Source organism: Cataglyphis hispanica, chromosome 22, assembly GCF_021464435.1.
Source record: "Cataglyphis hispanica isolate Lineage 1 chromosome 22, ULB_Chis1_1.0, whole genome shotgun sequence".
NCBI lineage: Eukaryota > Metazoa > Arthropoda > Insecta > Hymenoptera > Formicidae > Cataglyphis > Cataglyphis hispanica.
In genome coordinates this window covers 3,693,432-3,705,571 of record NC_065975.1, presented here as the reverse complement: position 1 = coordinate 3,705,571, position 12,140 = coordinate 3,693,432, and the positions used below count along the sequence as shown (strand labels likewise).

At 33.6% G+C, this 12,140-nt stretch overlaps 1 protein-coding gene across 4 annotated transcripts in view; it reads right to left on the bottom strand.

Annotated features, from left to right (window-relative positions):
* Positions 1 to 12,140, bottom strand: part of LOC126857718 (insulin-like peptide receptor) — an 84,343-nt gene that overhangs the window by 67,467 nt on the left and 4,736 nt on the right. For 3 of the 4 annotated variants that reach the window (XM_050607412.1, XM_050607409.1, XM_050607411.1), the window contains exon 2: positions 489 to 633. The gene's annotated coding sequence lies outside the window, so the exon portion shown is untranslated. Of the gene's footprint in view, positions 1 to 488; positions 634 to 9,117; positions 9,712 to 12,140 lie in introns of those variants that run through there. The other variant, XM_050607410.1, reaches the window with a different exon arrangement.

Below are 12,140 nucleotides of genomic sequence, written 5' to 3'. Positions count from 1 at the left end.
TACATATATAAATTATATATATTATCGAGAATCTTATTCTGTGCAATACCTAAATAGTTTCGAAAGTATTAACTCTCTCTCTCTCTCTCTCTCTCTCTCTCTCTCTCTCTCTCTCTCTCTCTCTCTCTCCCTCTCCCTCCTCCTCTCTGCTCTCTCTCTCTCTCTCTCTCCTTTCCTCTAATAAAGTGAAGAGATAATCGGACCTTGCGTCTTCAAAGGCGATCGCAGCTCATTTAATAAAATTTAATAAATTTATAACAATATATTAATAAAATAATATATTAATAATAATTATATTAATAATAATTATATTAATAATAATTATATTTATTAATAATAATTATATTTATTATAATTATATTATATTATATTAATTTATTATATTATATATATTATATTAATAAAATAATATATTAATAAAATTAAATTTACGAAAGAGTTTACAAGCGCATAAAAGAGCGAATGTAAATGTTCGTGTGAATACTTACATGGGGGTTGTAGATACGATGTCTCTCCTCTGGTTAAAAGTGGGACTGGCCGATGTCGATGGCGTATCGATAATATAATCAACACTAGAGCACTGCCACTGCCTTGTCTCACATTACTTGCCATGCCGATAGCCCCGATAGATCACTACGCAAACGAAATGAGAAAAAATACAGACGTGTTTTTAAGCGATTCATTCAACCATTATTACAATGTAACATATAATATTCATCAATTTTAATTTGTTTTGTAGTCTTCTTACTCGTATTTTCCTCCTTTCCCACACTTCAAATTTTTTTCATCTTTTACAAACTTAAAATGAAACTTGACATTTTGTACATTGTAGTAATTCTAATGTAACGCATAGTATTCTTCAATATAATTAGTAATTCGTTTTTAGTATTTTTCTTTTGTCCAGAATCTTTAATTTTTTTTTCAACCATTGCAAAATAATTAAAATTTTCAAATTTTTATGTGTAATAATTCTTAGAATTTTTCCCATATAAATTCCATACTTCTGTTATTTTTGTATTAATTTAATTAAATTCTGCTCTTTTCAATCAAGGGTCATATAATAATCTACAAAAAAAATGAGAATAAAGAAACAAAAATACTTGAGAAAATCCACAGAAGTAAATTATACACTTTTCTGGACAAAGACCCAATGGTACTGCGCGTAACATCCAAGTTAATTGGACTACAAACAGTCAGGAATGAAAAAGTATGATTAAGCTAATTTCAAAATTCTCCAATTATCGTTAAAAGGATAATTAGTGAGATCCAAGACATCCCTAAGTATTATGGTCTCTTTTATTATTAGCTTGTTACGCGCACTTTGCTATTAGCTTTTGACGTTTGTCACGTGACTTCTTCCGTGAATTGAAAAAAGGATTTTTTTTTTTTTTTAATGTTCAATTTGTGTGATGTTACGATTTAATATTAAGGCAATGGGAGCTGGCAAAAAGAGCGACTCAAATATGCGTGTAAAAATCCTCCTTACTTTTCTCTCCTATCTTTCGCTAAGGCAATTATGAATGAAAGATGATACTTCGACATGGACCACGCCCGTGACGTATACGTGTGAGAAAATCTCTTTTGACAGCCAACTATCTAACAAGTTTATCTCATAATCGGTATTCCTTTTTAGCTTTGCCAGAGATGTGATCGAGTGTATAAAAGCGAAATTTTCGAATCCCCTCTTTCAGTCATCTAGAATTATCTCGTCTTCTAGAATTATCTCGTGTGGCCAATCGGAATCATTCGCGAAAGCAATACGTGTACACGAGAAACGCAAACGAATAAACGTGACAAAATCACACGTCAACCGACCGATTAATACCTAAATAAATTGATTCACTATTCGATATCTTGATATTTGTTTTGTTTGAGATACAATCGAGTATAGAAGCTATTTTGTAGAATCATTCTGTTCTCAAGTTCTCCCGCGCAGTTGATAGAAAGTAGGCCAAGCTATATCAGAGGTATTTAAAGAACTGTCAAAGATCTTATCTCCTTATTTGCGACACAGCGTCGTTTGAGATTTCAAATTAAATCGATCGGGGGAAGTCCTATGTTTCGTCCGAAATTTGAAATATCGTCAACGTCATATTTTACAGGAAATTTTGTTAATTCGCAATTACTAAAATTTTCAAAAATATTTCGCGATAGAGAGACTCCTCCCATTCATTAATCTTAATAGTGCTAAATGATTGAGGATTGAGGGAGGATTAACAACAAAAACAGGAAATTGTGTATTTCATTCATACGTTTGTAATAAAGGCAATTTAAATAAATATTTAAATTTGATTTTAAATAAATGTATATAACATATTAATGATGAAAAACGCTTGACAAAGAATTTTCCGAAGAATTCATATTTCTTGATTTCACCTTTTGATTTTGTAAATTGATGTTGAAATATTAATATTGTCCATTAATGAATAATTAATTAACTTCAAGATCGATGAAAATTAAAATTAAAATTATGAAAAAAGTCAAGAAATAAAAATTCTTCGGAAAAATTTGGTCAAGTGTTCTTATCGTTAATATTATTATACGCACGTGTTTTTTATAAACATTTATTTAAAGTCATCTTTATTGGAAAGGTGTGAATGAAATATGCAATTTCCTGTTTTTGTTGCTACTCTTTCAATGCTCAATCGTTTAGTACGATTGACTCTAATTGAGAATGATTGATCATCTATGGGATATGTAGATTTAAATTAAATATTGCGTTGAAATACACTTATAAATACAAGTTATTACACATATATATCGATATATATAAATTTCACCGTGCAAATACGGTTTTCACGCGAGTAGGTCTTTGCATTTTGGTACAAATTGCTGTTTAAACGAATTTTACGCAAATATAATTTTCATCCTCAGAGAGACTTGCAATTTGTAATTACAAAGTGAATTTCGTATAAACCAAATTGCTTTATATGATATTTTAAATGGTATTACGTAACTTATGCAATTGGAACGTAATTATATATACTCAAAATAAATATTATAGTAATTGAAGTACTTTTTTGCGACGTAACATTCCTCTAGCATCTGGAACAATTGAATTGTTAAAGAAAAGGCAATAAATGTTGAATATGTGTCTCTATTGTTTGTGATGTTGCTATTGTTTTTGCAAGTCTGTTGACAATTTCCTTCAGACATTCGATTCCAATTAATTCCTCATACAAACAGATAAGAAAATTCCCGATACATTCATGAGTTCACTTGAAATAAAAAATATATTTTTCACGACTATAATTAATTGAAGTTGATAAAGAAGTAATTAACCCGACGTTATTGATCGAGATAACCGGCTGCGTAATAAGATCAAGGTTTCGTGTGAATCAGAATTAAATAATTAAGACGCTCGTATTTTTTTTTTCCCTTTTTTTTTTAGTATCTCGTATACGATTTTTAATTCACCATTTTTCTCACCGATTTACACTGCCAATCTATCATGCGGGAAAAAATGAGTTTCGTGCCGGGAAATTTGCATGAACGGAGCAACGGATCATGCTTCGCCATAAAAGTTAAATCATAAAATACGACGACGACGACGAGGAACGAACGGCTAAGAGAGCGACCACGCGAACCGTTTACTACGTTCTATCTCCGAACAGGTTGTCGTCGTACACACATATACTTTCGCAATGGAATCCCAGTTATTTCAAAGCACGCATACGCGCGCAAGCATAGCCTGTTCCCGTTGCTCGAGATCCGCGTGTGCGCGCTTGGTTTACTACTGGAAAGAAGTCGATGATAAAGTGCCCATTGATGAATGTGTGCGCTCCTTCACCTTTTCTAGGATAGGTGTACTCTCTTACTTAGTTGGAAGGAGCGTAACATGCTCGTGTATTAAATATTTAGTCGCGTCACATATGAAGGTGTGCGGATTTCCAACAACTTGATCTTACAGAATATTTTTATTATTCTGTGTAAGTGCGCCCGGATAATTGAGTGTAAACATAAAGTATCACGTTCATTTCAGCGAAATTTTTCTTGAAAATTGCCATACTCGCGTAATATTTAAAATCTTTTTAAAGACACGAGAAGAAGCGATCTTATACAAACTTTGCATTTAAAAAGGATTTTTAAAAGAATAATTAAATAATAAAGGATTATTAAAAGAATTCAAAAAGAAGCAGCATAAGGAAAAGATATTTGAAAGTAAAATTTAACATTCGAGATATATTAAAATTGTAAAAAACATTCTTAATTTTCACCTATATTATACTACCTACATTAAATTAAAATGAATGACAAAAATAATTTTTTATTCTAAAAAAAAAAAAAAAACATCTCCAATAATACTAATTAAAAGAAGAAGGGAAAAAAAAAGTAGCCTGTCGAAAAAAAATTTCGAATTTGTTTACTGTCAATAATGATCGTATTTAAAAAAAATTTAATAAATACAGATCTCTCGGCTATTTTGTTTTTGAAAAAATTTCTACAAAAATTTCAATAAAATATTGAAGAAATACGTGCCGAAATTCTTTCCATTTTCTCGTGTCGCTAATACATACAAAAATTTCAATAAAATATTGAAAAGGTACATCCCAAAATTCTTTCCATTTTCTCGCGTCGCTAATACATTAATGATATGACTACGTAGATAAGAATTCTGATATCTCACGTACGTGATATAAAGGAGACTGAGCGTTGAAACGTTTATGCACACGGAATATCCGTATCGTCAGGTTTCACTTTGCGACGAGGAGATGCTTTCGCGCATCTCGTGCATTCGACATCGTGACATTCGCTTCGGGTAAACTCAAACTTTGAGGAAAATTTGCTCCGCTCCCTAAGTACCATTGCCGATGGTGCAAATGGAGAGCAATATCACTGCCGGCGCTCGAATGCTTACGAGCTCTATAGTAACGAGGATATATTTTGAAAATTCCCGCTGTGTATAATATTGTTACGGAATTTCCGTTTCCCCGTATATACATTTTATGTTTGCGAGAGAAAACGTGTTTCTACGTCGATTCTCTCGAGTGCACCTACTTTAAAAAATTCATGTGCTTGTAAGATGTTATTATACCAAGGCAACTACGGTGGCATTAAAATGCTAGAAATTTATCGTAGTGCAGTTTTCTGCAACTATATTACATTATATGAAAATATAAACTGCATACATTATGAAATATGTGACAAAATTCGTTTAGGAAACCTTATATCGTTTAAAAAAGGGAGCTGTTTTTCAACATGATTTATCTCTATATATACATACATAATTATTAAATTAATATATTATATTATTTACATATTCCATATATCAATTGTATAATTTCGAGAGATGGAAATTCATATTCGTGTCACAGATGTCGTGAATATAATTAATCTGTGCACACGGTTTTCATTATTATGTATCTCCACAATTCTAATTTATTATTATAATATAACTACTGTTTGCGATGCGTCAATAATAAATCCTCGACAATATATTCCATCATGATTATATATACATTTATATATATATATATATATATATATATATATATATATATATATTTAGCCTAGAGAAATAAATATGGATTAGGCTTTAAAGGAAAAAAGCATCTGTATTTTTCCATTTAAGATATTTTAAATATTTTGTGTTTTCTGATATATTTTTACGAGGATAAATATTTTTCCTGTAAATGATAATCGATTTTATTCAACAAAAAAATCATTGAAATTTGCAGCAGAATTCGAGATATTATCATTAAAAAAAAAAAAAGAAGAACTAATAAATCGGTGCATGATTTTTTTTGATAGACAATCTACATAAAGCCATCGCGTATGATATATTATTTTCGGCATATAAATGTCCAAAGTGCGTATTTAAATACAAGACAGTGAGTTACGAATGTTTCATCGCTGCGTTTCTATGTTTACGATAAAAGGCATTTTCGTCGTACTCAATTTAGATGTTCTATTAATGGAACAGTCCGTTAAAGACTACGCCACGTCCAATGATAAATTCCGTATGTCTCACGTGACCTCATTTATAATGAGAAACTGACTATTATATAACTTATAATGACGATTCGTGGAACGTAATATTTTTTTATTTTCGCGCCAATAACCGCTGTATAACTTTCTGCAAAATTTTTCCTCGATATTTTCCGCTCGATACAGCATATTTGTGTGTGTGTGTGTGTGTGTGTGTACTACGTTGCAAATGTAAATATCGAATGAGAGAACTATTCAACTTTTGTTGATACAAAACCACAAAAATATTATACAATATTATTTACACACGTAAATTCTTGTTTAAGTAATCTACTAAGATATATACCAAATTTGGGAACAAATCTTGCGTATATAAATACACATAAATACACGATACAGCCCTTCTAATTAATTAATCCAAAATTTTTTTCACCAACGGAACACATTATTAGCACATTGAAAAGCGCTGTTTAATTAACTGTATATAATTTCGTGAAGACTTTATATCCGTAGGGATTTTAGCGGAAATAATTATTCACAAATTCTATGCTATTTATTTAAAGTTTAATTCTCCAAAGAGAAAGCGAATTTTACGCGTGTACATATCAGTATTATTTCAAGTACCCAATATCACAAAAAATGTACTAAACTTTTTGAACGTTATCGAGAAAAGAAAAATGTTAAACGCGTGCAAGAGAAATGTTATCGCGATGCATTAATTAATCAATATACAAAATAGATGTAAGCTGCTATTAAAGCAATGTAACGGCTAAGCAAAAATAAGACAAAGTAGGTATATATTTAAGTAGCAAACTTGCAATTTATATTTTGCCACGCTGATGCCACGAGAAAGCATTAATCTTCCGCACTTAATATACAAAAACATGAAATATGCGTTTTATCGTTCGATATCTATCAATTAATTAACATGTTACTTCATCCGCGAATTGATTATGATATAAAAGACAAGGAGGATATGTAAGAGCTGTTTTAACTCGCCGTTTATATATAAGAATATTTAACTTGCAAGCAGCACAATTGCGGGATTTGCTCTTTGAAAAGTACTCTCAATTGTGGAAGCATACGGTAAACACATAATTTTGCATAAACTTCCCGTGGGAGTTTCATGTTTTGTCTTTAAATTATGTTTGATGATAAAACAATCCGAAACTCTCTCTCTCTCTCTCTCTCTCTCTCTCTCTTTCTATTTTTTTTCTCTACTTGTCGAGTTTTATACTCGTTATAGATGTTAAAACGAGAACTGATATCAAAATGAGATAGACATTATTTTCGCATTAATACTTTTTAAGAGATAAGAAGAAAGAGTCTAAACTGTCATTTTTGACTGTTAATCACAAAATCGGAGAGAAACAAGACTCGATTATTTTTCTTTTGAAAACGGCTTACGATTCTTGAATGAGCATAAATCTGACATAACATAACTCAGATTTGCTACGTAAACAAACGCATAAATTGCATCCTGTCGGTGAAAATTAATTAAATATAAGCTATTGTTTTCTTTTCTCTTCATGTTTTTTGAGATCTCGTATCGTGTGTATAATTAGATGTGTGTAATTTATATACTGAAGTTTTAAATCGTTGCCTATGTTTTTCGAACACAGACTTCTTTTTCACATAATTAATGTACATGTCGTATAACAAATGAATGAATTGTTTCTTAACTCTATGTGTTTTGCTTCAACACATAAAGCATGAAAAAAAAAAGCATATAATTAGATAAATAGCTTGAGAAAAGGAAAAAAAGAGATAATGAGCGCATATATAGCTGACGTGCACAATAATTTTAAAATTTTTTCTCTTTTTCTCTCTTTATTATATAATTTTTTTATTTTAATTTTGTATTTTAATGTTACATGTTTTATTTTTGTAATTTATATAGATACAATTTAAGTATATAATTTTATGTATAAATATTGTATTTTCATATTTTTTATATAGGGTGTTTTTAATCGTTTAAGTTCTTACTAATATGAATATTTTTTTACCAAAAGCATTTTTAATAATGACGCAATTTGACGAAATTAAAAAAAATATATATCTATATTTTATAACAGCTCTTTAGAAAATGATATGGAATAAAGTTAGCGCAACACTCTATATAAAAATAAAGGGTAAACTTTTAATAAAGTTAATAATTTAATAAACTAATAATTTAAATCGATAAGCTCGAGAAATTAGTAATTCTCCTAAAAATTCACCATTGATGCATGATAATATTCGAATACCCTGTATGTGGCATCCACTACAATTTAAAATCGAGGGGAAAAAATTTTAAATAGTGGAAAAAAAAAATATGAATAAATTCCGTTAGTAAGAATTACAACGTGTTTATACAACACGATATTTAACTTGTCATACATCATGCGAAATCTTACGCGTGCAAAAAAATCTCAGTTTCGTCACGCACGCCATATTTTTATCGAAACAATACCATCGCACGGTCGCTGTAAATATAATATTCGCCAACACAGTCGCGAGCAGTGGTTCGCATTAACGATTTCGCTACGGAGCGCTTGCGCCACAATGTGATCGCTGTGAACGGACCGCATTACTGAGTAGTTGACACTGAAGTACAGAGTGCTACGAAGTAATTGGAAGTTGTTTCTTGTTCTCTAAATTTTACAATGACATTTATTATATTCAGTAATATCATCTTGTGTTTTATTTCATGATAGTCAATTGCTTAAGGCATGCAGCGTTGCCAGATACTCGATTAACAAAAGTATCTCATGTAAAGTATGAAATCAAAGTATATATGGTATGAACGTATATATACGCTCTTCGTACCCGCGCGCCCACTTTTCCAGAGCGTATATATACGCTCTTCGTACATGAATGGTCATTCTTCGAGGGCGTATATATACGCCCGTCGGAGCGAAAGGGTTAACGAAGCGCGCTGCTTGTTAGCGTGCCTTATAACGTCAATATTGTGGAAATGGAAGACTGTGATTTCGAACGGGCCCGATTTCTTGCGACGTTATTACAATAAAACCTAACATCTCGCGCATTGTAAGAACTATGTTTCTACGCTCGCTTCCTTCTTTTCCCCGCATGATCGTACCACGAGCGAGATCCGTGTATGTGCCCACCAATGACACCCGACGCTATCGTAGCCGCACGCGACGCGTTCCTCCGCCGTAAATATAAAAACAACACGGGGCAACATACCTTCTCAGGGACGTATCGCACGTGGCATGGATTGGAACGCGTACGTCGAATATCAACAGACAAAGGTCACCATCACTACGAGAGAGAGAGAGAGAGAGAGAAAATAGATGATAGGCGATGCTCGATGAAAACACTGATGCGAAGCACACCGAGTCTCGGAAAGAGTTGTCCGAGTCGTAAAAGCACTGACAGTGCGACGAAACGGAACGGCGATCACGTGCAACGTGGTAGCGCGTCAACGATTGTGCGACGCCTCTAATCTACCAGCGAGAGAAGAGACAATGACGATAATGACAACGACGAAGACGATAACAGCCAGTCTAGATCGTAGATACGTATATACTACGAACGCGGTCGCGTACTCGTCCAAAGACACGGCCGCGTATCCGTCGATTCATGTCTACTGCTCGCACGCGAGATACATAGTACGACGAAAGCAACGAAGGGTGTGTGAGAGAGACAGAGAGAGAGAGAAAGAAAGAGCGAGAGAGAGAGAGAGGCACAGTTGGTGGGACAGAGAGTGGGATCGGACGCGCCGGGGGAAGGGATGAGCGGGTGGGGGAAAGGGAAGACGGCGCGAGGGTCGGCGACCACGTGGTGGGGGTGACAGACGGTGAGGGGGCGACGATAAGCGTAGCGGAGGAACAAAAGTTCCGACGCCGTCGTTCTCTGCGTCGTAAAAATAATATTTCCGTGTTTTCGGGAGCGCGTCTCGCACTCTCTCCTGGCTATGCGCACTACGTATATTATTACTACCGGGATAAGCAGCGTCTTCAGTCTTCCCTCTCTCTCTCTCTCTCTCTCTATCTATCTCCCTTCCTCTCTCTTTCCCCTCCTTCTTCCCTCTCCCTCTCTACTCCCTTTCTCTTTTTGTAAATGGCGGAAGACGCGACGGGAACGATGGAAACGCTAATCTTCGAACGATATTTCGCGTCTTTCGAGATTTCCGTTTTCCAACGAGCGATTTTAGATATTAAGATGATTGCTGATATTGCACAATGTGCGCTCGCGCGCATCGCGCACAAACGAAAAGTCGCACAACAAAAGTAGTAATGAGATTTCAAATTGCATTGCGCGCGCCGCTTCTCACGCGACGTCCTTTTTAGAAATATTCCTTCCCTCGAATAAAGAGTATTCAACTTCAACGTTCAGAGCTATCTACACATTTTCGATAAATATGCATAAAATGTCACACCTCACCGATTTAATCGCCACCAAAAGATATTATTGTTGTAGGGAGAGAGTGTTCCTCGTAAAAAATCAAACAGCGGACGGCATTGATTTAGAAGATAATAAATTAATTAATAATAATAAATTGAATAATAAATAATAAATTGAATAATAAATTATAAATTAATAATATAATAAATTGAAAATGAAATTTGACATTAAAGTTCGTATGCTGTAATAATTTGACATTAAAGTTCGTATGCTGTAATAATTTGTTATTTTTTGATTGAAAAAAGCTTTTTTCAATCAAAAATTTTCTAACGTTACTTCACAATGTCTGAGAAAAAGCAAAAATTAAAAATGTGAAACTTTAATTTGTTATATCTCCTAAACGAATGCCGTCCCCCCCCCCGTTCTCCCTGAAGGGGAAGGAGGGGGGGGGGAGGGAAGGGGGTTACTCAGAGGAAACACGTATTTAAGTGGCGATAAAATCGGTGAGGTATGACGTTTTATGCATGTGTACCATTTTTACTCTCTGTAAGATGTTTTTTACTCCTTTTATATTAGTCTAACTTCGTGCGAGAAAAAAAAACTATTAATTGTGCATACATAAAGTGGATGTCAGTTAATAACGAGGGGAACGAATGCCGGAAATGTATACATAGTATTGACTGTAAAAGTCGCATTACGAGATACTTGGAGAGATCGTAAAAAGATCCATGATTCCATGAATGATTTTATTGCACGCGAAAGCATACAGATACATTTTCACGAGGCAGATAATTTTCACACGCGATCACGTTCGTACAACTTGCAAGAGTTAAATGTGACACGCCTTATCGCCTATTAGCGCTTGTGCGAAAAAAAAAAAAAGCCTCTCGTATGTGTCCATTTTTACATTTACCTGTACGAACAAACAAGAGCGTTTAAGCAATAAAAGTGCAGCGACTTAATAAGGCCGTTATTAAAGGCGCGTGTTAATCACGACGGCATTATTGTCAGAGTTCGACGGTATCAATGCCTCGAAACCGCGTGTTCAAATCGCATTTTTTTTTTCTTTTTTTTCTGACGGTAAACAGCGTTTGCATTCAGCTTCGGGAATGACTTAGGAAAAAGCGCAGCCGATGCGATTAATGAGCACATAATTAAAGAATTGAGCTTCAAGATGTTATCGGATATATATCTCGTTTCTCGCAATGTCTCTTAACTGCAAAATTATAATCTGCTAGTCTAGAATCTCTATAAGTATGAATGAATGCCACTATAATTCCGCATTGCGTAACGTTAAGATAGATTGGAGTCGATCAGTTTCATTCAATGCAAAATATTATCCGTCTTGTCTCTCTCTCTCTCTCTCTCTCTTTCTTAAAGTTGTAAATTGCTGTATATCGTACACAATGCTTTTATCGCGGATGCCGTTGACGAGAGTGGCTTCCTGGAAAATTTAATTTATTCTACATTTATCAGATATGTTGAGAAATATGTATCGCAACTTATCACTTTCAATTATACGAGTCGTTTGTTTTGTCGACGATTACGTAAGCGAGAGCGATCGCGAAAATCTGAATTACAGTCGATCGCGTTTCTCAATTAAAATTCTAATTATCGCAAAATTGGAGTTTACAGACATAACATTTAGATTATTTCTAGATTTGCGTTGAGTTGAGTAAGGCAGTTGGATGATGAATTTTTATTTCTTTCTCAGGCGGAAAGAAGAAGGTGGGAGAAAATAATCTAGATAGCCGTGATTTAAAACACCTGTAATTCGAATTGTAAAGGCAATTGCGTTTAGTAAATGATATAATAGCTTTCGATTTTTATCCTTCCCATTATAAACGATCAATTGTTTGAAA